Consider the following 24,454-nt stretch of genomic DNA (forward strand, 5'->3'; position numbering starts at 1 on the left):
ATTTTATTTTATTTTATTTTATTTTATTTTGACATCGGGTCTTACTAAATTGCTAAGCTCTGTGCTGATTGTCTATTTCCAAAACATCCCTTCCTAGTTTTTTGCACGTACCAACTTTTCAAAGTTTTCTTAGCTTAAGGACAATTTAAAACATGTCTCATATTTCTGCACATCTTATACGCAGAGGAAAGGGCTTACTGCCATTTGATTATCTGGTCAGATATTTTTGAACGGAAAAAACCTGTGGAAGAGGAAGTCTCCCTCCGGAGCAGGCCGGTTTTGTTTACTCTCCAGTGTGACAAGCCGGTATCGACTCATCCTAATGCAAATGTCAGGGAGGCTTAGAGTCCATTAAAAAACTTCTTAATATCGAAGCTCCTGTCCTGTAACTCACGCCATTGCGTGTGAAGCTGTCACTGGGCTCTCTCTGCACCAGCCTCTGGAGACTCAGTGCTAAAGGAATCGGTGGGAAAGTGCTGACACTCTGTCTCGCTATCGCTGTGAGTACTGAGCTGTCCGTGGCACCCTGCCCATGGGCTCGTTCTTTACACCATGCACAGCACCACGGTGGACCAGTCAGTGCAACCGAGAACAATCCAGACCCTCAGAGTCCTCAACACACGCAGGATCCTTCAAGTGTCTTTGTTCCTTTCATTGCTGCTCTTCCCTCTGAGTCAAATTTTTGTGTGTACTCACTGTCTTAGTTTTTCTTATCAGTCTTATAGCTTCCTTGGAATGTACGATTTGTATTTGCTTATTTTTGAAAATGGGGAAAACAGAAGAGGAATTCATCTTCCTGTATGCACACGAGGGTCTCATCCACGGGCAAGCACTGTGGAAATGAGCGAAAGAATTCAGAGGTTCTGCTGTGGCTGGAGTGAAGGAAAGTGCAGACGTGTGGACCTGGGCTCCGGGAAACTAACATTCTTTCTGGCCTAGTTTTTAAAACTAGCTTAAGAAAAGATTGTCCCCCTCATCTGTGAGAGACGGGGAGGTTTTGCTGCTGGGCTTTCAGAAAATCAAGGTTGGACAATTACACTAGTTTGATTTACTATACTAGTCTACCACCAACCCCAGGATAAGTATTTACAAAGTCTATTTAAGAAAGGCACATATACAATATTTTTTTGAATGTTCAAAATGTTATTGGCATTAATTACAAAGAGCTCATCCTCCACCCAGAATCCGCACACTATTTTCAACTTTTTCCCAAGAAGAAGCAATTCATGCTTTCATTTATTTTCTGATATCTCTCAGTCTAATCAACCATGTACTAATCTCTAAACGAAGTGAAAAGACTGGACAAAGTTAATGAAAAACATTAGAAGCTCCAAATTTAAATGTTCATTTCCTTAGTTTTCCATTTGTTCTGCTTTGACTTTTTTCTTCTGAAATAGATAATCTGAGGTGCGCTTCTAGCTCTACATTGTTAACAAAACTTAACTTCCAGAGATTTTTTTGTTGTTAATTTTGGGGTTTTTTGAGAAAAGGTCTCACTACGTAGTTTAAACTTTCTTTCAACTCACTGTGAGGCCCTGGCTGGTCTCACAGTCACCAGGATCCTTCTGTCTCAGCCCTCTGAGTACTGAGACTTCACATATGCACTCCGCCTGGCTCCAGAATATTTTAAATTTTCATCCCAGTTACTTGACTAGACTCACTAGTAACCAACTAAGAGAAGATATTCCCTTTTGTAATATGAACATTTCTTTTTTATCACTTGAAGGAATTATTTTAAAAGTTTGAACTTGCTCATCATTTTATGTTCTAAAACATTTTCTCCTGGAACTCTTAGTAGTATATATTTAAATTAAATCTTCAAAGTAATAGTGGTTTTCAAGCTGCATTCTGTATGTTCAATGATTCACAACTCCAGGGTCAGCATGATTTACTTAATTTTATGCTATTATCTCTTATTTTACTCAACTTAATCTAAGTAAATTTTATATCATCTCAAGCTAGTCCTAGAAGTGTTCTCATTTCAGTTAAGATTTTTAAGTATTTTAAAACTGTCATTTAGCAATATTATATCTTAATTGTTCGGGTTACTCTTCCATGAAATGTTTCCAAATGGTTTTTACTGTGCCTAAAGGAATTAAAAAGGCCTTGTACAAAGTCATCAAGCTGTGTAGAATTATTTGCTATCTTACAGTGACCAGCAGCTCTTCTCCCAAAATCTTATTATCATTACAGTTGAGCCAAGGAACTAGAAATTCATCGCCTCTGTTACCTTGAACAACTCTAACTGCTAAGCATCAAAATTCAGCTCTAAGGCCATATAAATTTCATTCTACTCATTTACTGTCAGTTTGAAGCAGTTTGGGAATAACTTCTTGTACACTGTACTCTTTTCCAAGGTTTTAGAATATTTTCTTCACCCATCCACGTGTGTGTTCTAGCAGACATTTGTTCATTTTACACTAATAAATTTTCTAAGTGTATAAAGCTTTCTCCATCTTTACTTTGATATATCTACATTTCTTTAGTGTATATTGAGCACATTTCTTTTTATTTAGTGTAAGACACTGATACTAAAGGACGTCAGTGTTACCATTCTGGACCTCATGGATTGGCTTAGTTAATGAGAAATTATATGTGTAACACTTCAATATCTCCTTTCTGACCCTGTTCTGATGTTCTATTGCTGTGACTACATAGTCCAGGCTGGTTTTCTGGCCTCAGTTCTACTAAATATTCTCCCACGCCACCCAGTCAGTCCACTGAACACAAATGTGGCCCATGACATTCTCCTCTGACTCCTCAAATATCTCCTCCTCCTAGTTGTTTAAAAAGATTTTATTTACCCCCTTAAATAGCCAAGCATGTGCATATTGATTTACACACTGGGGTTTCCTAATGTGTCCCTACTGATACAATGAAGTTACAGTGAATGGCCTGAAGTTTTCTGAAGATCCTGTTCTTGATTATGTTTACCTATCTTTGTACATTACAGCCCTTCCATTCCAAGTATCCTTTAACACTAATTTTATTTGGAAACACCTTGTGTTATCCAACCCCTGATTATGGCTCGACCTGCATCTCCTATTTCCTTTTTTAATCAGATACAATAGAGGAAATTCTAGCCCCGAATATGGCACCTTGTAAACTAGGAGAACAGCAGAGGTTGTAAGGTCTCTCTGGACTTTGTTTGTCCCTTTCTCTCATAAATGGGTCCTAGTTTTTAGGACCCATTTAAATATATACTACTATTTAAATATATATACTCTCATTATATATTATATACTACAAATATATATACTATATATTACAATGTACTAGACTATATACTACAATACTATATACTACAATTTAAATATTTACTACTAAGTGTTCCAGTTACACAGAATTTCTCCCTTCTCACTTGAAGACCTCCTGTGGCAATTGTCCTACCTTACGCCCAAAGGAAGCAATGTCACAGGGACAAGAACAGCTGAACACACAGGCCTGCTTAATTTTCCGCAGTTCATTCTCACTGGACCATACACTTGTGCCCTCCATCAAAACCATTTATTAAATTATACACATCTTCTTGCTTCATGGGTCTTCATTTCTAAAGGCTCCTATGTTGCCTAAACCTCATATGAAATAAATTTGCTGTGCTTTCTTCTTATTAATCTGTCTTTTGTGTAGGAATCTCAGCCACAAATCTTGCAATGAGTAAGAAAAGATACTACTTCTCCTCTATGGCCCATTTCCCTGAAGTTTACTGGTATTGTTTGTACATCTCTAACGCACCAAGCATGTTTTCATTTCATGGCTTCTCTCTACATTCACTCTGCAATGTTTAATTCTCTATTTGTATAATTTCTGTTTTCCTTCTGGTATTACCACCTCAGAAAACCTTCCCAGCCATCCTTCCTGAAATATGACTCCAGTTCATAGTTTTAAAATGTTATTAGTGGGGAGTGTTTTCTTCACAATATTATTATAGTAATTCATAGTGGGTAGTGCTTTCTTCGTAGTACTTCCTACGCCTCACGTTATGCTGTGTAACAGTTGTTCATTTGATATTTTTCTCTCATGAATGTAACCTTTATGAGGACTGAGATTATGCCTATTTTCCTAGAAGTGGAGCCCCTAGTAATTCCACCAACATTTGCAGAAGGGATTCAACAAAGCATTTTTTCTTTTTTGTAAATGAATGAAATAAATGTCAATCTTTACATCCCTTTCAAGGTGTGTTCGTTGTGTACTACCTTTATTAAAACTTTGCAAACTGAATTATATAGCATACAGCATAGGATTTTATAATTATCTTGACACTATTTCTGTGCAGTTCTTTTGTTGGATTTTATCTTCTAAAGTGGCCGAACAGGGTCACAAATACTAACACCAAATCATTAAAAACTGGATCTCTAGGAAATAGTCTAAGAAACATTGGAGTATCTCTGTAAAATATACATAGTTTATTAAAATATCTTTATCAGCCTTACCTCCCTGGCTTTCATACCTCCAGTAGTAACAAATAATACCTTAAATTCTAATAACCAGACATACAATGTTCATGCTGCATTTAAATAAATTTATACTTGGGTGCTGTAAAGCCTTTCTTGAAGTAATTAATCAAATGTGAGCAAGGCATAAAAACAAATATTTTATCTTTATTTGTGGGTGTACCTTTGGACACCCCAGTGTCTTTCAGAATCCTTGTCTTTAAATATTTTCTTTTACCCCAGGAAACAAAATGATCAGCTAAAGAGACAGAAAGAAACCAAGGACAAAGTGGTCTCCTTTTGCAGCACACAGGTCCACACACCTTCAAAGCCCTATTCATTTCAAGGTAGTTGCATAAGAGCAGAAAATGGAGAAAAACTGTCATTATCCCCCTCAAATCCTGGTTAGCTAGCTGCTTTGCCCTATTAAAACATTCATGAAAATATTTAAAAAGACTCTCACATTTTCTTTGGAGACTCTATGGGAATTATTTTAATTATATCTAAGTTTTATAAAAATACATTTCAAGGTTTATATCTACAGATACACTGTCTTTTTTGAACAAGTAACTATTGAAGGATTCTAGGAGGCTAGCAGGATAGGAAGCATCAAGAATCCAGTTTATGGGCAGATTTTAGAAGGCAAAAGAGAAAATCATGCCTGTAATGGGAGGCTGAGGCAGGAACATCTTCGCAAGTTTGAGACCACCCTGGACTACATAGTAAATTCAAGATCGGCTTGGACTATACAGCAAGATGCTGTCTAAAGAAAAAAAAAAAGGAAAAAGAAAAAATCAGCAAAGTTAAAGATAGGACAATGGAAATTATCAGGTCTGAGTATAAGAACAGGGATTAAAGAAAAATGAATGCAGCCTAAGGGGCTTATGGGATGTCATTGACAACATCAACATATGCTCTCTAAAAATTCCAGAAATACAAAAGGAATGGATATAGAAAGTGTTTGACGAAACAGTAAGTGAAAATTTCTGAAGTTTGATGAAATGCATGAATATGGTCACCCAAATAGCCAAAAAATTTCAAGATTAACTCAAAATGACCCACAGTGAGAAACATTATGTTCAAACATTTGAAAAAAAAAAAAAAAAAGACATTTGAAAGCAGCAAAAGAGGAAACTCGCAAGTGGTAAGAGGTCCTTACTCTATTGCAGCAGATTTGTCATCATTACTGCTGCATGAGACAACCGCACGCATTTGCGGTCCTCAAAGGTCAGACAGGAGGGGCGATCAACTAATAATCCCATGTCAGGCAAACTGTTGCTCAAAAGTTTAAGGGAAATTAAAATATACCCAGAAAGACAAAGGCAGATGGAATTACAGTAGTTTATTACCACTACATCACTAGACCTATCCAGCAAGAATATTCAAGAAAGTCCTGCAGCTTAAAATAATAGAACAGCAGACAGAAATTCGAAGATCTACATTAAAATAATGATTTCACTAAAGGTAAATACATAGTCAATTTAAAAAGTCAGTTTTATTGTAACAACTGTTTGTAAGTATACTTTTTGTTTTCTGTGTGATTTAAGAGTCTGCTTTTTTTAGCTTGAAGGCTAATATTTGGTTAATAACACTGTGTATGGTTTTCTACATAATGTAAATGATTAATGCTTTGAAAAAGATTAGTAATGTATATTTTGGGGCACATAATGTATGAAGATTTAGTTTTATGATAACAACCAAAGACAATGAGAATGCAGCTACAAAACAGAGTATTTTTGCTTTTAAAGCCAAGGGGTTATAAATTCATATTACAGTATATAATTTAAGAATGTTAAATGTACTGTTCATAGTAACCAAAAAGAAAATAACTGTTAAAGATAAGCAAAAATAAGAAAAAAACTTAAGAATTGCACTATGAAATATCAACTAAAGGGATACCTGGATAACTATGTTTATAGGTGTACAATATATGATAGCTAGATCTTAGGAAGAACACATATGTCCATCAGCAGATGAATGGATAAAGCACATGTGGTACTTACACACAATAAAGTATGATGCTTCCATATAGAAAGACAAACTTGAAGCATTTGTAGGTAAATGGATAAAATTTGAGCACATTATATTAAGCGAAATAAGTCACAGCTGGGCATGTTGGCACACACCTGTAATCCCAGCACTCCGGGAGGCTGAGGCAGAAAGACTGCCAAGAGTTCGAGGCCAGCCTGGACTACACAGTGAGTACAGGCTAGCTTGAACTACAGAGTGAGACCCTGTCTCAAAGAAACAAACAAAACAAGATTTAAAAAAAGACAAACTTAAATATCTCATGGTTTCTCTTATATGAGAAACACTGTTATATGAGAGTTATCTATACAGAGAACTAAACTGAAGAGCAATAAACAGGAAGTAGGGAAAAGTTCAGATGTTTCCTCAAATCACCAGTTCCATTTTCTCAAGAAGATTTTAATATACATGTTAATTTGTTTCACTTATACCATTAGTTTATCTTAGTTAGAAAATTTTCTATGATTATCCATTTGTTTCTTCTTTGTAAAAATCTTTTTGGCCTATGTCTTATACTCTTGGTAACTACTTTGAAGGTAATGATGCATAGTTTATTAAATTGTTACTCTCATTACTTTATTGCAAAACTTTTTTTATTTTTTCATAGAATAAAAAGTAACTCACTATAAAAACAAAAAAGACAATAGTGTAGGAAATAAGGATCAAAGTTATCAGGCATACAGAAAAGAAGTTATAAAATGACAAAAGTAATTATCAGTAATCATTTAAAATATAAATGGATTAAACTCTTCAACCAACAAAAACAAAAGTTGGTAGAATGAACAAAATGCATGATGCAGCAATGTGTCAAAAAGGATCTAGGGACTGTAGATCTGAAGGAAAAAAAAACATCTGAACAAGCCTGTAGTTAGCAGATTGACTCAGTAATCAGATTATCTCCTGATAAAGGACCTAGGCCTGATGGATTTTACCAAATGCTTAAAGATAAAGTAATACTAATTCTTTTCAAAATCTTCAGAAAAATGAAAGACGATAAAAACTTCACCTATTTTATGAGAATATTATTACTGTGATGTCAGAACTAGTAAAAGATTACAAGAAAATGTAACATTGTATTTTAACATATATTATATTAATATACCTTATTAATATGTATGGAAGAATCCTCAACAAAATACCAGCAAAACAAATTCAACACTATATTAAAAGAATTATATTTCATGATAAAATAAAATTTATTCATGGAATGCAAGAGTTATTTAACCACAAAGTATACCAATGATATATGTTTTGTTTTGGGTTGTTTTTTTTTTTTTTTTTGCCTTTTTTAGACAGGGTCTCGCTATGCAGTTCAGGCTGGCCTTAAGCTCACTGTGCAGCACAGGTGGCCTCAACCTTACAACAATCCTTCTGCCTCAGCCTCTCCCGTGCTGGGATTCCAGGCTTGCGCCACCTTGCCCAGCCTACAAATGATATTAACAGAAGAAAGAAACCACACAGAATCATCTCGATTGTGAAGAAAAATACACAACAAAATTCTAAATCTTTACATAATAAAAATACTTAAAGTAGGAGTAGAAGGAAGCTAGAGCAATGTAATTACAGGATATACAGAAAACCCACAAGAAATATCAAACTCAATTATGAAGCACTGAAAGGCTCTAGAACCGGGAACCTAATGCGAAAGCCACTTTTGTCACTTCTGGGCAACACAGCACTAGGGAAATCCATTATGCAAAAGCAAAATAAACAAGCAAAAGAGAACAACAACCCCCTGCCACATCCATATTGGAAAAGGAAAAGAAAAAGTATTTTTGTTTAGATGTGATATGATTATTGTATATGCAGAAAATTCTAAAGATCCATAAACTGTTAGAACTAATATATGGATTCAAAAATAGTAAGAAATAAAGTCAAGAAACAAATATGTTGCATGTCTGTGCATTGTGAATCAACAATCTGAAACAGAAAATGTAAGAATAAATTTTTATCCTAGCATGAAAAATAATATATATTAAGGAGTTGAGCAAGTAAGTTTAAAAATTGTGCAATCAAACATAAAAACATTGCTAAGAAAAAATTGTTAAAATGACAATATTAATCAAAAGAGTCAGTATAATCCCCATAATAATCTTAGTGATCATTCCAGAAATAGAAAAACTAGTCTTAAAATTCATGTGTAATCTCAAGGACACCAAAATAGTCAAAACAATCTTGGAGAAGAACAAAACTAGATGACCCAAAGTTAACTGATTTCAAAACAATACAGAAATTAAAATAATATGCGCTGACATAAATGCAGACATATATAACAATGGAACAGAATAAAGTGCTCAGAAATTAACTCTTGCATATATTATCAAATGATTTTAGTCAAGGTTGCTGAGAGTATTGAAAAGGAAAAGACAATCTTGTCAACAAATGGTACTTTGAAAACTGGATATCCACATGCAAAATAAATAAATAAAAATGGGAAAGGAAAGATGAAAGAAGTTCAACTTTTGCTTGACAATATAAACAAAGTTAACTTAAATGGATTGAATACTTAAAAGTAACTCCTAAAACAAAACCAAAAAAAATCTTAGAAAATGCATAAGGTAAGAGGTTCAAGAGAGTAAGCCTTCTTGGAAATGACAGGCATAAGCAACGAAAGAGAAAACAAATTGTATATCATGAAATCAATTTTTAAAATTCTGCATCAAAATAATATGAAAAGAATAAAAATGTTACTCGCAGATTAAAATAAATGGTTGTAAATCATGATTGATATAGAATTCATTTCTACAAATATACAGAAAAGACACAAGCTTCAACAACAAAAATAACCTAATAAAAAATGAGCAAAGGACTTGGGCAGATATTTTCCCAAAGATATATAAGTAGACATTAAGCTCATGCTTAATCAATAATCATTAGGAAAATTACAATTAAACCTACACTGAGAATCACCTGACACTTATTCAGTGTACCTGTGAGAAAGCAGATGGTAGGAGAAGGGACGGAACGAAGTGTTAGTGACAATGTGGACAAGTCAGAATGCTTGTACGCTATTGCTGAGATTATAAAATTGCACAATTACTATGAAAAATACTGTGAAGATTCCTCAAAAGTTAAAAATAGAATCTCTATGTGATTTCTAGATTTTCTCTCTTTCCTAGGGACTTGAATACTTTTTCAATCATTCATTTGTCATGTCCACTTGTCCATTTTATTTCCTTATATTCACCAGCTAGGCAATTTCTGCACAAATTTTATGATTTTGTCCTCATACAATATTATCTAGGCTCCAAGTCTTTTAGTCAGGGGTCAGAATTGGCAACCCATAGACTGCAGCAGAGCAGCAATCATGTGTTTAATTTTTACCCCTCATGATGTTGGCGCAGCACAGTGTTAATAAATGAATAACATTGAAAAGGACCCCAGCCCTAGATGAATCATCAAGGAGCAGACGCAGGATCCAGGCAATGACACAGTCAGCCCATATGGCAAGGATGCACGAGTTCACAAAATTGTCCCTTCTAACAGATGGCAATGGTCCTGTGCCAGGGATCAAGGTTCAAGTAAGTACACTGCAGGCTGTATTTTAGCTTTCGTTTTCTTCCTTCAGTGAAAAATTATATGGGAATTCATCTGGTGACCAGGGATAAACATGCTGAAAAAGTCATGGGCTGAAGGCGAGGCTGCAAGAATGACTAATGCTAGTGGCTATCCTGAAAGCGCAGTTCAGGAGGAATCAGCAAGTGCTCTGTGAGACGCTGGAACCTACCAGCATTTGTTTGCCATTCCCGCATGGGGTGAGTCGAGCAGACTACTATGACTGATGCAATCCATTGAGATCACCTCATAACTAGGCTTCTGATTTCTTCGATGATTTTGTTTTATTGCTTTGGATGAGTGCACCAAAATTACTGGTTCTGGCAACCCCTGACCTCCACTTGGAATGCCCTTTTGAAGATATAATTACCACACCAACTAGGCGGCAATACCATTGCAAGACGGAGGTAAGGTTCTCCAGAAGCCTGCATAGGCTCTAGATCAGTGTCCAGTATAGAGCACTGTTTCTCCTATAGCCACGAAACATGGGTCCAGCAATTAAGGGGCAGAAATGAGATTGGTCTCACCATTATAGTTTGTGATGCACTAGAAAAATTTTTGCTTCCTGTTTCCATGATCTTATGCTCTCCTAACCTAGAATTATTAATTCCAAAGTGGGGAAGGCTTGTACCAAGAGGCACAATAATAATTGCATTCAACAGAAATACTGGCTCTCCCTTGGTTAGTTTGAGTTTTTCATACTTTTTAAGTTAACAAGCTAAAACAAGAGTCACAGCATTGGAGGAGATGCTGCTACAGCATTGCTCCAGACTACCAAGGGGGAAACTGGACTACTACTCCAGCAGAGAGGTGAGGAAGCATATGTTTGGATGAAAACATGCTTTGGGACATCTCCTAGGTGGTATGCCCATGGCAACTGCAACAGTCCAGGAGGACAAACAAAGGACTCAGAACCTTCAGCAATGAAGATGTAGGTCACCCCACAGGTAAAGAACCAAGACCTCCAAAGGTGCTGGCTGATGACTAAAGGAATGCAGAATGGGTTGTAGCAGAAGGTATTTATGAATACCAGGTATGACTGGGTGATGAGTTGCAGACATGAAGATTATAACTGGGGTATTTCTTTCCTAATGCATTAGTATGCTTGTGCACATGTATATATATGTCAAGCAGATATCTTGTTTTCTTTCTTTGTAAGCAGTGTTGATTGGTCTCATATTGGTTCTAAAGTATTGTTAAATCTACATTATAATACTTAAATTATGTAATGTCAGGAGAAAAGTAAGCATTACCCAAACAAAAACTGTTATCTACTACTCCCCAAGAAATCTAAAAGGTGCCTTAATACACTAGGATATTTATGCCCCTGAAACTGAACTCTTTCTTCTGAGAATCTGTATTTCAAACATTTTTAGGAAGGTTTTCCTTATCTGTGAATATTTGTGATTTCCTATTGCTTATTCCAAAACAGAATGAGTTTGTACTTCAAACATCAGATGGCATTTGTCATACATGTATTAAAATGAGATTATATGGGCAATTTGGGAATTACTGAGCCTTAAATATTTTTGTATGCACTTGACTTATTTTGAACTTAGTTAAATGCACTATAATACAATTAAGAAAAAATAAGCTTGGTATATACTTAATAATATAAACAACCAATATTTACTGCTTCCCACAACATTCCAAAAAATCAGTAGATACTCGAAATAATTTTCATGTAGCTAAGACCCCACAGTTGATTTAAGTAATTTATTTTTTTCATATTTTTAAAGCAAATGACAGAGATCCAGCTTACCAGCTTTCATAAACATAAGGTTAATATTATACATTTAAACAATTGCCAAAACTTTATTTACTAAGCTGCCACCATTAATGCACAACTAGAAAACATTCTTAAATTTGTATTTAACCAGAAATGTATTACCATTAATGCATTAATATGTTTCATTACTAAATACTGAAAAAATGGCAATTATTTCTGTGAGAGACTCCTACTGACAATGTTAGCTTCACAGCGGGTGGGCACTACTTGGCTCAGGTTAGCAGATCCATGCTGATACGAGAGCACAATTTTGTCCTAGCACTGCTCAAGAATCAAGGCTTACCTTGGATTATGTTTAATAAAAAGCAAAAGTGCAGACAGAGATGACAATAGTTTTAAAGAAAAAAAAGATGGCCCTATGGTATGGTCCCAACAATAAACTCTATAAGTCTATGACAAAGAGGGGCTCTGAAGAGCTGTTTATAAATACTTCCAATTAGGTACAATTGTCCTGAAGGCTGAGTTCCTCTGAAATCTTCCAAAGAAGTTCCTGTTATAGTTGAACATTTCTGTTATATACCTGTGTTGAATTACTCGTACCCAAGAGTAGGTGTAGCATTTGCTTCTCACCATTTATCATTAAGAACTCTAACATCCATCTTCTTCAACTTCTACTCTTTCTTGACCATTCTCCACCATTCTCTTTGTAGTCATTTTTCTACCATTAATGATTTTAGTAGAAGCTGATACAGATTTGAAGTTATCCATCCCACCTGTATCATCCCAAATGATGTGGAAAAACATGAAATGAGGCCCCATGACTTAGGAACACAAATAAGATAAATCCTGTATCAAATGAAGAAAATCCACCTCCAAAGGACAGAAATCCAATGAAGGTGGAGAAAAAGGAGCCCATCAAGTGGCTTCTGCTTCCTCACATACCCCTTCAGGTCCTAAAAATGTCTTCAATTGGGTCTTCGAAGAAGTCAAATGAAAATGTGTCCCTTCCACCAAAACATTCCCTGAAGACATCATGTGGGTTCCAGAATGTGAACCCAAGCTCAGGTGGACTGTCAAAGTGACTTCCATCTCCTCCTCCACCATTTCATCCTTCTTTGCTGTATTTGTCATAGATGTCCAGCTTTTTAGCAGCTGATAGCACCTCATGCACCTCTGCCACTTGTTTGAATTTTCACTCTGCTTCTTTATTCTCAGTATTTTTATCCAGGTACTACTTTAGTGCCAGTTTCAGGAGTGCCTGCTGGATGTTCTCAGGGGAGGCATGTTTCTGCACGTCTAGAACTTTACAGTGATCCACCAGGTATGAAGATTGCTGGACCAAGTCCGAGGGTGCAGAGGACCAGCAGCGGGGAGGGAGGTACTCAGGGCGGTACTCTGGAGGTTCCTCGCTCTTTCCTTTCTAGAGTATTTAATTAATTATTTTTCAGGTTAATACTGATTTTGTTACCATTATGTTTACATGTCATGCATACAGTTAGAAATATAATCAGCTATGTCAACAGTGTGAGGTGTGTGTGTGTGTGTGTTGTATCAACCACCTTTGGTATAAAATCCTACTTCTCTTGGTCTCTGAGAAACAAGTTTTATAATAATGGACTTCACTATCACTTCACCAGTGAACCTCACGGTAGTTTCCTGTACCTAAGGATCACTGTGGTCTGACATTTTATTTTTAGCACTTAGCACAATTCCGTACCCAAAGTAAAAGCCCAATACACGATGGTACATACATGAAGAAAAGAACAGACGGCTCATCTGAAGTATTGGATTTTTGTCTTCTCAAAAATAGGCATGAGAGAAGCTCAGAGAGAATTTATTCCTCCACACATAGAAAACAAGAAGTATTCTATTTATATTTATATACATATTTTTCCATTGCTCATAACTGTAAAATCATATTGCCACAGGTACAGGAGACACATTTAATGATTAAATAAGCATATTAATTATTACTGGTTGGAATTCATGATTTTGATTCACAGATAACAAGCTCTTCCTCATCCTTAAATTCACAAAATGGAAAGGTATTCTTGACCAAAAATTTTGACCTTACATTCAGTTGAAAATGCAGTGTTGTTTGCCACTGTATAGAAAATATAGGAGGATGAGAAACGAGTTAAATACTACTCCCAGGAAACAAACAAATTCAAAATATTTGAAGGCTTATAGAATGATTTGCCTGGTTTCTTCAATAAATCAATGGCATGAAAAAAAATGGAGGAGGTGGGGAATGTCTGTAAATGAAGTGGGACTTAGGAAGCATAAAAACCCAATGTAATTTATGGACCTAACTCAGAACATTATAAAAATAGACCCTTCATAAAAATAGTGGTTTTAGAACAATGAAGGAAATTAAAGATCTGTGGTAGAAGATCTGGAGAGGGAGAGGTGTGGCTCAGTGGCAGAACACTGCCCTAGCATGGGTGAGGCCCTGGATTTCACCAACAGCCTGGAAACAAAACCCATTGCTAAGAATATATCTAAATTTAATTAAGTATTGTTATGAAAGAAAAGTCTCCATCTTTTTAGAATTTGCACTTAAGCATGTGGAGGAAAATTAGTAAGATATCTAAGATTTACTTTGGGATGGTTTAGCAAAAAGAGGTGGTGGAAAGGGCATGTAAGAGGCAGGTAAAGTAACACGAAATTACCAGGCCTAGCCAGGGATATAGTTCAGTGGTACAGCGTCTCCCTGGCAAGTATGAGGTCATGATTGGACTCCCATTACAAAACAAAACAAAAAAATCTAACTGGGTCTAGGAAGGGATCCTTATTCCCTTTATTGTGCAAATGTGAGAAAATTTTCATAATAAAGATATATTTAAAGTTGCAATAAGAATCAAAATCTGGGTATATTTCTTTGAAGGAAGTTAAATTAGGATGTAAACACATGCTTTTGGAAAATCATATGTGGGACATTTGATCAAGCTATGCCAGTCTATGTACCTTCCCAAAGGAGTGAAAAGTGTCATGTTACAGTGGTCCTTGCATTCTCCGATTTATAGCACCTCAGTTTGTAATGGCTAAATTTTGGGAGCAGCCTATATGAATGCATAAATAAAATATAATATGTACACACAATGGAGCATTACTCTGTCACAGAGGATAAATGTGAGTCATCTGTAGGGAAATGGATGCAGAGGTCTTGAAATGACAATGCTATGTGAACTATCAGACATTGAACCTAAACACTGCATGGTAAGCCAGGTATAGTGGTGTAAGCCAGGTATAGTGGTGCAAGCCTGTAAATCCAGCACTTGGGAGGCTGAAACAGGAGGATTACCCTGAGTTCAAGGCCAGCCTGGTCTATATAATGAGTTAATGGTTAGTCTGAACTAAATAGAAAGACTGTGTCTCAATCCAAAATAAAAGAAAAAATTGCAGGATTTCTCTTATATGAGAAACCCAAAACATAAAGAACAAAATAAAAGATGGATAATAGAAACCAGGGATAGATCTTTTTGAATAAATCAGGGGACCAAGAGATGGACTGATGAGGAACAGGAGGGGAAAAAGACGAAAAAAAGAATCCAGATGTCTAATATACTTACACCAACTTCCCGAGATTAACGCAGTCGTTACGTACCGCCCACATAGACCAATTAAATTTTATAAAAATATTACTGTGGGGGAGTTAGAGGGAGATTTCTCAGAGATATTGAAGCAAACACAGAGCAGGTGAGGAGGGCAAGCACAGAGAGGCTGAAAGTCCTCTCCCAAGGAGAAAGCTAAGACAGGGGACCACAGTGTAAGAGACACGTGTCCCCCAGGTATGACCCAATTGAAAGACAGCAGCAGAGGAAAAAGGCCCGGCAGGGCTTCCTAGCTATAAAAGGCATCAGAGAAAGACACAGCCTTGCTGTGTCTGAGATGGAAAAAGCTGTGAGCAACTGAAAGGTAAAAACAAACTGTAGGAGACGCTTCTAAAAAAGAAAATCTATATTGAACATGTTATTTGGTGTATACTATGGACTGGAAAAAAATAATATTCTAAAAATTATAATGCTTATGACATTTTAGACCATATGACTTGCCAAGTACTGACTTAAGCATTTTTATTCCTCATTTTACTTAATGCTTAATCTCAGTAGGGAGATATTTTTAGCACCATTCAAGAGATGAGAAAATTGGAGCTAACGAAGTCTAGTAATTTGTGTGAACCAGCGGGAGGCCAGGTGGGATTCAAACTCAGGTCTCTCTGGCCTCAAACTTTTCACAATTAATCTCTGAAATAAGATAATTATCTTTCCTCATCTTAAAATTACAGTCAGAATTATATTAACCTGTGTTTAAAATGCACTCATGATTTTGAAAATCTATCAAACATACATTTGTAAATGTTGCTCAACATGTATTAAAGACTGCACTTAGTAGAATTAAATTTAGTTGTTCTTATGTAGATATTTCAATATAAAGTTTTTGTTGAATAATACAGTCAGTGCTGAGGAAGATTTATTGTTTCTTAAAGTACATTAATGTTTCAATCTCAAAAAGTCCAAATCACGAAAGCAGTTCATCCTTCTTCAACAGAGAGAGTGTATATTAAGTTTTGGATTCAAGTATTTGAAAGATGCCTAAAGATCGCAAACTGAAACTCACAGGTGGAAAGTGGAAGCATGTCAGCATGGCCGCCAGCCCAGAGCAGCAGTAATCTCATGTCAATACTAATGTCTCCCCGGAGCACGCTGCCCACCCTGGCAAATGAAGCCCGTACCACCTAAGGACACCACTGCCTGATGCAGCCATGAGCAGCCATCTCAATCAGTTCCACAGAAGTCTCTTTCTGCACCAGGAAGGAGAACCACTTTGTCATCGGTTAGTTAGTCTTCAGGGTCAACAAGGATTGCACTTAAAGGGAGAGTGATAGCCTTACTGATAAATGCAGATTAGAAACTGCTTTCCCAAGGGAAGTCTGACGGAAACACCTGGCAAACCCGCAGAATCCTGGAAAGGTTCTGTTGCCCAGGCCTTGGGAGAGTGAGTTTTGATGAATGCATAGTTAACTTCTTGCTGCTTCTTAATTTACAGTTCTTCTAAACCAGCTTGCAAGACCCGGCCTTGAAATGCTTGGAGTGCCCATTTTCTCACTTTTCTCACTTCCTTCTGTGGGGACTGCAGTAAAAGTAATCAAAGTGTGGGATTTTTATAACATGGGAGCCCAGCCCACTAAACTAAGATAACAATTCTTTTCCAGTGCATCAATTTAGGATACTTATCTGAAGTGTTTAAAGGAAGTTGGATTTAATTCAGAAAAAAGTGCAATTGTGATTCAAAACCAAAACCAAAAATAGTTTTCTTCATTGGGTAATGAAATGCCTGCCCAGTAGGATTGAAAAAGTAAAAATTTTTGCTTCTTTATTTATTTCCAAATGACACCCTTAGAGGACCCTTGTGTCTATTTGTGAGCCACCTGTCTGAGGGACTAGCTGTATCTAAAGGTCTACCATTTAAGTCAGGCTTAGCAGTGCCAGCATCACCCAGTTTCTTTGTCTTTTTCTAGCTTTAGGATAATCAGTCTCTGGCTCTCATTGTGATTTTTGCTTTAACTTTGGAAAATGATTAATAGGATATTTTAATGATTAAATGAATTCAGGCACTCATGTGTTTCCAGGAAAATAAGGTAAAAAGTGCCAGCTCCATGAGCCTATCTTTGCTTTACCTGCTATCACAAAGTAGCCACTTAGCAAGAGCATAATGAGATACAATCTGCATGCCCATCACCATGGTAATGACCAGTTATTCATTACAACTAAAGTTTCTTTTCTATGTCTTATTTTTGAGAAAATAGGATATGATTAAGAATGTTAACTTACATCTGTTGATTGATGTTTTCTCAAAATGGCCACATATATCTAATCCTTATCAGAATCCTTAAAGTTGCAAAGAAGCTTACTGTCTTCATTCCTTCTTTTATGATAGAAAACTGATTCAAAATAGTTATCTTAGCTGAGATTTCTTTTTTTTTTTTTTCTTCTGAACCTGGGGTTTCACATTGAGCTATCTCCCAGACTTTTAAAAACAATTTTTATTTTGAGAGAGTGTTTCACCAAGTTCTTAAATTGGTTAGGTTGAGCTTGAATGTGTAATCCTCCTGACTCAACCTGCTAGTGACTGGAATTACAGGTATGCACCACTATAGCCTGCTGTCTCAGATCTTAATCATTCACATAAACAACTTTCATTGTGGAATTAGTATGTGCTTTATGCATATTAACCCTTTTCATCACCCCCAAGGAGTAATTAAGTAGAAGTAATGTTTGAATTTTAAATTAAATGTTTAGGAATTGAAGTCTGTTGTTACATCAGAAAACACTGGTCCAGAGTTGAAGATCTTGAGCTATTGAATGGCTCCTTTTTCACTGTTGAGACAATGCTGGGCATAGTTATATAATTACTCGGTACCTCAGCTTCCCCCTGTGTGTGTACAAATGTTTTAATGGGAATTGCAGTCCTACTTCAGAGGTGACATATAGACTTTTGTAGTATAATACCTGATTTATGGTTGTTGCTTAACATCAGCTGCTATTATCCACATTCCTGGTTTCCTCTACACTCAGACATATCTTAGACCATAGAGGGAAATATAAGATTCATACCCTGTTTCTACCTAGAGATATATTTTATCATCCAACATTTACATATTATTATTGCTTGTGTCCAGATGTCCCACCCCCCAAATGTGCATGCAGTCATAGGGAAGGCTTTGCAGAAGTGGCTGGAGCTACAGTGTGCAATGGTGGGAATAAGGGAATGACTAAATTAGTCTGTTGATTGGTATGGCATAGTTCTGGGTAGGGATGATGGGAAGACCTACCCTAAGTGTGAGTGCCACCTGCTCTAAGCATATGGAGCCTCGATAGGATATAAGGGACAGAAAGAGGGCTGCTGCCATTGCTTGTTGCCTCACTGCATCTTCACTACTTCGCTGCTTTGCTGCCTTCTGCCTGCGATGGACTGTTTCTCCTCTGCAATGCCCCTCTGCCCTGCCACCCTGTCTTAGGGCCATCAGCCAATGAACTAAAACCTGTGACATACTATAAATGTGACTACAATAAACCTTTCCTCTTTTAACTTTGAATGTCAGGTATTTTGTCTCAGCAATGAGAAAAGTAACTAAGACACACACCTTTGAATATTGAGATATCTAAATCCATCTAAACAAGCAGATTAGTAAAACAAAAGTCACTGAACTTTTAACTATCACACAAAAACTGTAGATACAATAAGAAATTGCTATGTAGAGATATTAGTGCACACTTTTATGTTTACCATTTAAAGCACTAGCCATGGTTACATCATACATTCAGACTCTTATTTGCTTATTCAATCACTTAATAATAATTAAGAGAGAAGTATCTGCTAGCCTCTATTTCGACAGTTAATGAATAAAAAAAAAATGCATAGGACTTAGCTCACAACTTCAAAGAAGCCAGAAGCAAATGGAAAGGGCTATGTTCACCAAAACTACCTGGGAAGTACAGTGATGGAGAGACACACAGTTTAAACAGGAGTAGCCCCACATGGGATGGTTACAGGTTTTTTCGAAGAGGTAGTAATGAACCAGGCAGGAGTTGGAGACCTGACAAAGGCTGAAGGGTAAAGCTGTGAGCACAGAAGCACGCTGAAACAAAGTCACCAATGTGAGACACAAGCTGAATTGTACAGAGTTCTAAACATTTCAATGTCCAAGGAATAGAAAATACTTGGTTAAATGAGCAAGAGATCAGGGGACACCTATTCAGGTCAGGATTCGCGGGGTCTCTCCTCTTGTACTCTATTTTATCTTGATGACAGTAAACAGCCACTTACTGTTTAACAACAGTGGAGTGACAAAGGAGACTCATTTGGGGGGTGTAAAGTTTTTGACAAAAGTTGAAGCTCCAAGGTAGTGATATGCGATGGGTAAAAGAGACAGGAAAATAAAGAGTTATTACATTTCTCAGATGAAAGTTTTGAGGCTAAAGTGTGAAAGTTTGTCAGGAATTAGGAGACAGAAATGACACAACTGTATGACAATCTAAGGGAAAACCCCTCAATTGTAACAATCAGTTAAATAACTGCATAGTACTCAAATAAGAGGGTAATTCAGATAAAAAATATGCCTGTTAATAAAGCATTCAATTAGAGATGCTATAGCAACAGGAAGAACACAGACTGGCTCATGGCAGGATCTGCTGTCGGGGTGCTGTAGTCAGCTGGTGCCCTTTGAAGCTAGTCTCCTGTGAGCCAACCAGCATGCTCAGCCTGGAGACTGAGGGCTTCATTTTGGGTGTATCAGCCTCACACCGGTGACACTTTGTGCCAGGGAGTTCTTTGTTCTGGAGACATTCCTATACATTGTAGGGTGTTTATCAGAAGCCCAGGGCTCTAGAACCCCAGACCAGCAATAGCTTCCCAATTTTGAAGAACAAAAATGTCTTCAGAGTTGCCAAGTGGTACCCTGAGGAACACACTCTTCCTCAACTGAGAATCTCCATGGTCTAATTTATCTTAAAAAATGTTAGAATATTCTAGGTGCCTCACTGCATACTGGACCTAGTTTACTCTAATTTTAGGATATGATTGTATCTGTGTATACCTCCATGCATGTGCATGCACGTGTGTTGTGTATGTGTTTGTGAGAAGCCATTGGGATAACAGTGGAGAACTACTGGTTTTATGAAAAACACATTCCAATACTACTATTTAAACTCCTCTCCATTCAATAAGTTTACTTACAACCAAAGTCACATTTTAGAACATCTCCTGATTTTCTTTTGATGCTTGTATTTATAATGAAGGGTGTTGTATCCTATAAAGAAAAAATGTATGATGGATAACATCGATACATTTAGAAGTTGTTTTCAAAATTCTATATGAGGATGAATTGTAGACTGCTTATTCACTGCCTAACTCATTAAAGCAGAATTTCTAACTTCAGTGATTTTATCAATATGTTATATAATGGTGGTTTTCTGATATTTCTATTAATGTTACTATGACTAAGCAGTGCACATCCTAGAAAATTCCCAGGAGTGAAATTTGAGTTGCTCTTTCCTGACCTTCTGACACTTTTAGCTCTGCTGGCTGGTTCTCGTGGTCACAGCCATAGTAATTCTGATAGATGCATTCAGCAGTAAGCTTGATTATTAAAATCCCTGGAGATCGTACTAAAACTCCTAGAAATGACCACAAATTCCATATACCAGTAGCAAGATGTGATTACTAAGTTATCAGAGCCTTAAGCAGCCTTAATAGCTTCATAATATTCAGACTACAAAAAAAAGTTTTCCAGCACTCTACATTTGTCAGAGTATATTTGGAATATTATGATTGCTTCTAGTGGAGTGTTCTAAGAAGGAAATTGACAAGCTGGAGTGCATCCACAGTAGAACCACCAGAATGGTGAGTGTCCTAGCAGGTTTGCTTCCTATTCACCACACTGTAATTGTTAGTATACTGAAAGCTTGAAAATTTCTATTCAGCAACATAGGGAACTTGTTATGGTTAAGAATATTGTCATGCAGTTCCTTAAAATATAGCTGGCAAAATCCCAACCATACAAAAAATACAATTTGATGCAAAATTGTACCAGGGTAGCACACAATAGAAGTATAGGAGTTAGTGAATGTCAGCAACTGTGAAACTATTTTATATGTAAGTGGTGTATGTTTGGTCTTTTTAAACCAGGTCGTTAACGTGTCTCTCGCAGCCCCTGAAACACACTCGCTACTGATTGTTGCTCATTTTGATCCAAGGCCACCTCATTATTACTGGTGTTAACAACACCGAACACCAACTGAGAACAACGAGGCCACGTAAATACTACAAAACAAGCAGATTCAAGCTTTGCCCTGTGGGCTTATAGACTGCATCCTGAACCTGCGTCAGTGTTCACATTATGCAATGGAAAAGTCAGTACAGGGGATTTTTAAAGCCCCAAGAAAATGAACATCACAATTCAGGTTTTGCTGTTTCCAGGTTTAATTTAAACTTCACATTTAAAGCTGCACAGCAGCCCTCTGTATCACATTGTTTTACAGGAAATACATATAATTTCTACAGTGATACAAATACAACCCTTTCCTTCTTAAACTGCAAAGGTATCGAAAGTTAAAGGTGGGAGTGAGTGCATGATGGAAAATACACTCAAAGAGGTGTGACTGTTATAATAGTTTTCAAAACACCTCTAAGCACAAGGACGTGAAAACATGGGATTAGATTATATCTCTACAGTAAAAGAATATGGTATTTTACTTCAAAATCCATTCTTCAATTTGAATTATCCAGGTGATTCAAGCTAAATCTGTTTTTCCATAAAATGTCTCCTAGTGCTGTGGATTTTCATTTCTCCCACTTTAGACTCATGTAACTTCGATATTTATAGAGCCTTTTTATTGTTCAACATTTTCCCTTGGTAGAATAAATATCTACATGAAGTTTTAAAATATTTTTTTCTGCTCCTTCTTGGCTGTAAAACTATTTAAAGGTTATTTAAGTATGTGAAAAGAAAAAAGCACTTTAAATTATAAATCTTACTTGATTCTCTCAAAGGTTTTTATTTAATATAAATGCAAGCCAGAGGGAAATAAGAACTACCAAAATATTATATTATCAAATATGCAGCTTGCAATAGGGTTCCTTTATTAAAATCACCAATTATTATTTCACATAAAATTTAATTGAGGTCATTACCCTTTTGGCAACTTACTTCAAAAGTTCTTTCTTCTAATAAGATTTGTTATTGTAGTGTTTTCCACCTCAGTGCTTGTTTCATATCTGTGTGCCTTTTGTATCTATTTATAAAGATAACAAGCATCATCCACAATTTGGTTGAATTGATAATCTAGTTAGATGTTTTAAAATGCTCTCTGAAAAAGGAGTGTCCTCCTTTCTCACTGTGAACAAAGCTGACAACGTAGGAACTCTCTTGTGCATGCAGGGACCATTAGCGACTCCTCACAAGCCATGTATCTGTATATTCTGGATAAATGAAAGCAGGCACTTAGATTATGTGCTTGAAGAAAGACTGTCTCAGAATGTGTGAAAGTTTCATACTATGACATGTCTCATGTACGGTATTATCATTCACTTAAATATAAATATAAATCATACACTTTTTTACAGAGAAATTATTTCTTTTCTGAGAACAGCTTGACTGTATGAAACTCTGTGATTTCACTGATCTTGGATATTTGTTGATTATAATCATTTTCATTTCAATAGGCAAAAATATGGTTTAGATCATCCATAATCTGAATTACATAGGGTTGTACACCCATTTGATTGACAAAAGGCTTATATAATGGTATCTGGAGTTCAATTACTGAGTTCCTCATTCCTTTCCCTTTTCCTCCTTATAATAATTAATTCCTTTTATGCCAGTTACTGTGCTGCCTATCAAGGTATAAACAATCTTGCAACAAAGTACCCATTTAAAGGGTGCTAAAAGCCATTAGGATGGTTGCTGTATACATATACAGTTACATGAATGTGTTCAACATTATGTTTGAGAGACAAGAACACATAGAAAAAGGCAAGGACTACAAATTGATATGGTGCAAAAATATGAGTGCAGAATACCAAGAGAAAGGTCAGCATTAAATATCAAGTCATAGGAAAAAATCACTTTTCACCTAAGATTTGCTTTAGAAGATTTGACAGCAATGAGTTCTGTTAAAGGAACAGTATTTTCCCACTGAAATCAATTTTTATGGCATATGCACATTCATGATAGGAAATGTACCTCTTAAATGATAGCTCATGTTAAGAAATACCACATCATTAGGATTAGTTTACTAAGGTCTGTAGTTGGCATTGTTTTGCGCACCTTCAAGCTATTTGCAGAAATTTTCTCAATTCTATACTCTTCTCCTGGGCTTTGATGCCCTATTTCTCTCTTTGTTTTTTTTTTTTTTTTTTTTTTTTTTTTTTTTTTTTTTTTTTTTTTGATTTGTAATCTTTTTTCTTTTTAATAAAAGGAGGAAAATATTAACAGACAGTTGACATTTTACAAAATAGCAAAGGAACAGTACAGACAGTACAGAGTTACAAACAGAGTGGTAGGAAATTAACAATGCTTGTTGTATTACATATTGATATCTTCAAAGTGGTTTCTCATGAAAACAGATAGAGACATACAAAGCTGATCAACCAAGGACTCATTGACAGTTTCTTTCAGCAAAGAAATACAAGACAGTAGAACAGCCATGTTAACTATCTTGCATATACATACATACAAACTTTCTCCTTCTTTGCCTTCTCTTTTCCCATATCCCAGTTATCCTTTACCTTTGAGTGCTTTCCTATCAATTTACAATGTCTATCATATCTCCTAGTTTAAATTAATTCTTTCAGGCTTTACACTAGAGAAACAATGCGATGTTTGCTCATGTGTGTTTGATTTATTTCATTTATGATTATGGTCTCTAGTTGCGACCATTTACCTATAAAATCCTCAAGTTTATCTTTCTTTACAGCTGAGTAATATTCCATTATATAAAAGTACCACAATTTTCTGATCCAATCCTCAGTGGATGGACATTTGGGTTGCTTCCACATTTTAGCGATTACAAATTGTGCTGCTATGAACATAGGTGCACATACATCACTGTGATATGATGTTTTTAGATCTTCTGGGAAAATACCCAGCAGGGGGATAGCTGGGTTGAATGGGACCTCTAGACCTAGTTTTCTGAGGAATCTCCAA

General features: G+C 36.2%; 1 pseudogene; it reads right to left on the reverse strand.

Annotated features, from left to right (window-relative positions):
• Window positions 1-18,658, reverse strand: part of LOC102008810 — a 48,131-nt pseudogene extending 29,473 nt beyond the window's left edge.
• Between the last annotated feature and the right edge of the window lie 5,796 nt (window positions 18,659-24,454).

This window comes from Chinchilla lanigera, unplaced genomic scaffold, assembly GCF_000276665.1.
Source record: "Chinchilla lanigera isolate Chin_1 unplaced genomic scaffold, ChiLan1.0 scaffold00002, whole genome shotgun sequence".
In the NCBI taxonomy this organism is placed as follows: Eukaryota; Metazoa; Chordata; class Mammalia; order Rodentia; family Chinchillidae; genus Chinchilla; species Chinchilla lanigera.